This window comes from Pan paniscus, chromosome 12 (assembly GCF_029289425.2).
Source record: "Pan paniscus chromosome 12, NHGRI_mPanPan1-v2.0_pri, whole genome shotgun sequence".
Classification (NCBI taxonomy): Eukaryota; Metazoa; Chordata; class Mammalia; order Primates; family Hominidae; genus Pan; species Pan paniscus.
Genome location: NC_073261.2, coordinates 105,163,672 through 105,167,818, shown reverse-complemented (window position 1 = coordinate 105,167,818; position 4,147 = coordinate 105,163,672). Strand labels below are relative to the sequence as shown.

General features: G+C 42.5%; 1 pseudogene; it reads right to left on the bottom strand.

Moving 5' to 3' along the window:
- Nucleotides 1–1,414: 1,414 nt before the first annotated feature.
- On the bottom strand, nt 1,415–3,387 carry LOC106634435 (nuclear transport factor 2-like; annotated as a pseudogene).
- Nucleotides 3,388–4,147: the final 760 nt, after the last annotated feature.

Genomic DNA, 4,147 nt, shown 5'->3' with positions numbered 1-4,147 from the left:
CTCGTGATCCACCTGCCTTGGCCTCCCAAACTGCTGGGATTACAGGCGTGAGCCACTGCACCTGGCCTACCTACCACATCTTTATTCAACTTGCCTATTTGGCTGGTGTAGAAGACAGATGGATCTTGGAGAATGACAGTGAATTATCACAAACACAATCTTATAGTGACTCCAATTGCAGTTGCTATTCCAGATGTGATTTCGTTGCTGAAGCAAATCAGCACATTCCCTGGCACCTGGTGTGCAGCTATTGACCTGCCCTTTTCTTTATGCATCTTAGTACAGACCTTTAGTAGTTGTTTGGCTTTCATCTGGTAAGACCAACAATATACCTTTACTGTACTACCTCAGGCAACATCAACTCTCTAGCCATTTGTTATAATCTAGTTCTCAGGCAGATCATCCTAGTTCATTACATTGCTGATATCATAGTGTTTGAACCTCATGAGTGGATATTGCAATAATCTATGATGCATTGGTAAGAAACTTTTGTACCCAAAGGATGAGAAAAATACATCACTTGCAAGATGACTTCAGGTCATTAATCTACTCCAGGGCCAGGTGATGAATCATCTAAATACCTGGATAACACTTTCATGCAGCCTATCTCCATTTTCTCCAGGAAGGTGACATCTGGTCACTCTATTTAAAACCACCACCCTTATACCAGTTACACAGCCTTGATCTATTACAGTGAGGGCCATAGTAGTATAGTAGAAATACATGTAGTCAACATAAGAATGAGCTAGGTTTGTACCATGGTTTTGCCACTTATGCCTAAATGTTTCCTTGGGCAGGTCAGTTTCTTCAACAAAAATCCAACTCACAGAGTTGATATGAAGACTGTGTGTGATACTATGTACGATGGAGAATGAATTTACATCTATAGAGCCCTTTTATATTCAGACACTTTATGGATTGTGTGTGTTGAATCTATGTGCATTTTTATTACCTGTTGGCAGATGAGGAACAGAGGTTCTGCCAAGCGTAGAACAAGGATGTGAACTCAAGCTGTTTTGTTTGCAAACCAGTGTATTCTCTTCATTTGGCCTGTTCCCACTTTGCCATGGAAAAACGCAAACCCTTAAATACCAGCAGTGTATAAATACAGGTTCTGTGCTGTTCTTTGTGAATTCATGCTCAAGTTCACTGATCCTTCCTTCTCCAATTGCCTAGAAATTCTCTGTCTAGCCATCTGGGGACTCTATCTTTAAAAAGATCAGAGTGTGTTTTTCTTTTTTTTTTAATTCTTATTAAAAAAACCTTATGGTTTTATTGTATCATGAGACATTGAAATATCTGAAAAAAATCAATGTCTGGGTGGTGAGGCAGCTGCTTTCTCCTTCACTTCCTTGAGTAATTAGAGCAACTTGTCAGTAGATTTTTTTTTTTTTAAAAAGGACAAACCTTTGCATTACTTAAGCCTTTCTAAGGCATGTGCTAGTACAACACAAATTTCTCCAGTCCTATGCAAGTTGTCTAGCAACCAAACATCATGAACATGTCGGTGGCAGCAGTGCACTGTACCCACTCCCACAACTGCCCTGCTCATTTGTGTATGATATTTGGAGCAACTAGAGGAGTGTGAATAGTACTGAGAAGAGGCAGCAGGAGGAAACAGCACGAGTGCCTGGCTGGGAGGAGGCCAGCCCTTGTTGCGCAGGGCAAGCCTGAACATGTCATTGGTGCAAACCCACACCTTCTTGATGTTCTTTAATAGGAACATCTGGTGGAACCCTATGATGGAGTCTTCATCTGCCTTAAGTTGGCCTACAAACATGCTGAGGATGCAGCTATCTGGTATAGGCCTGTTACTGGGAAGTGCAGGAATCCTTGTTTCTTAGTCTTACTTGGAAGAAAAAATTCTGCCAAGAGAAAATTTAGCACTCCCACCTCCAAAAGAAAGATAATTTATTAAAGGAAAATAGAGAGCAGAGAGTTTATTCAGAGAGACAGGATACTCTGAAAGATGAGGCAGAGTGGGCTGCTGAAAGAGAATGAGCCAGTAGTCTCTGAGAGTTCTGCACTCGGTTTTTATGGTACCAGATTTTTTCTTGAAGTTCCCACCTCTGTTGTAAGTCTCCGCCTTTTTTCTTTGTTTAATTTTCCTGCTTCTGCCTTAAGTCCCCCATTTTCCCATCTAGTTCCCACCCCAGGCTTGTGGGACCTTTCCTTACTGAAGCAGCCTCATCGTCTAGGGTAACACCTGAGGTTCTTTGTCTCATGGCCATGGAGATCAAGGATGCAGACACACAAAGAATGAGGTTAAGAGCAGAAATTTAATAGGCATAAGAAAGAGGAGAGCTCTGCTATAGAGAGGGGTCCTGGGAAAATGAGTTGCTCATCCACAGTGAAATGCAGGGGTTTTTATACGTGAGCTAGTGGGGAGGCAGTGTCTGATCTACATAGGGTGCAAAAAACAAGAAGGCCATCTGCATAGGGTGTGAATCTCAGACACCCCCCACCCCAATCTTTTATTATGCAGGTGGGTTCTCTGTCTGAGCATCTCCATGTTGCCTAGTTCTTTCTTATTGTACACATGCTAACAAAAAAGGGAAGGCGGACCCCTATGGTGGACATGCCTGGCCCCCAGGTAGCCCTGTTGATGTAGCTGCAGGCCTCCCCTTGTGCAAGCTTCCAGCTTCCTTATCTATGTTTGCAGCTCCATCTTTCAGGCTGCTCTTTGCTAGAAAAGAAGTAATGTCTAGGGCTGCTTTTCTGTTAGAAGGGAAGTTCTGCCGAGGACTCTTTCCCCCTCACTATCTGCCTAAATAATTTCTTTCTATCTCCTTTATCATTACTATTAGTTGGTGCACATGCATGGGCCCAGTTTTGGATAGGAATTCTACCAAATGGCTGCATTGCTCATTACTGCCACCCCAGGAAGGTTGTATAGCATTCAAATCTGTATGTATTCTGCCTGCATATCTCTTAGGAATTTTTCTGTTGCCTTCTTTCTGCCTTATCAGCATGTAGCTAGCTACATTCTGACCAGTTAACTGCAGAGTGAGTGATTACTGGGCATCTTAAGGCGTGTTGCTTTCTGCATAGGTATTTCTTCTCCTCTCTGCTTATATCTAGCATGCATGTTTTGGATGGTCCCTGGGGTGTGAGATTTTCCAGACCTCCCTTTTCTCAGGGGCTCTTCCTTCCTGCTCATTTCTAGCTATCGGCCTACTCTACCAGGCTGATGATCTTGCACCATGATGCTGTGCTGGATTTTCTGGAACAGAAGGGAAGGCTAGTTTTCTCCTGGAACAGCTGTCCTTCCCATGTAAGGCGTGACATGTCAATGTAAATTGCACCTACTTGGGTTGTATTGTAATCAAATAACTGGTAGTAATGTTGAATGAAGCTGGGTCCAATCTGCTCCCAAATTGGCTTGCCTCATATTCTGGAGCATCACTGGCCTCACTGAGACTCAAGGGGCTGGCACAGGGGCAGCAGCAACACAGTGCGCTCTGCGACCACTGTCCCTTTTCCCTTGCCTTCCCTTGCCCGCTCCACTGCACTCTTGTTTTTGCTTGAAATTTTATTTTCCCATTTTGAAAATTGCCTTTCTATATATTTAGCAGAAACTATATTTAGTGTTCAAAGCACTTGAACGTATGTTCTCTCATTTAACAATCTGTGGAATGGAGGAACTTGTCTTTATTTTATACGCAAGAAACTGTGGCTTGGGTAGGTTAAGAATGTATCAAAGATTACGAAGCTGGTAAATGGAGAAGCCTCCTCCCTCTAGCTTCAGGGATTTTTTTGCACTCTCTGTCAGTGCTGCAAGAGCCTCTAAATATCTGTTATCTCTGGGAAGCCAGTTTTCTCTTTTGCCTTTTATACCAGCCATAGCTTCCTTTAGAAATATATGGGCGTATTGTAACTCTCATAGAAGTTCTTTCATCAGTGGGCTACAGAAGGTCCTGAAATTTCTCAGGAGAACTTAATTCCAAAATTCTGTTAGAAGGAACACCCCACCAAAAGCCAGAACCATCAAAACTGAACAAGCGTCTAGTTTATCAGGCATGTGGTCTTCTCTCAGCATATCTTATACTGAGAGTAATAGGATAATAAAAATGTTCTCAATATGCACCGCCAGCTTACTTTATTTCAGATATTATTAAACTAGTCTTCTCTCAAACCTCCTATTAAA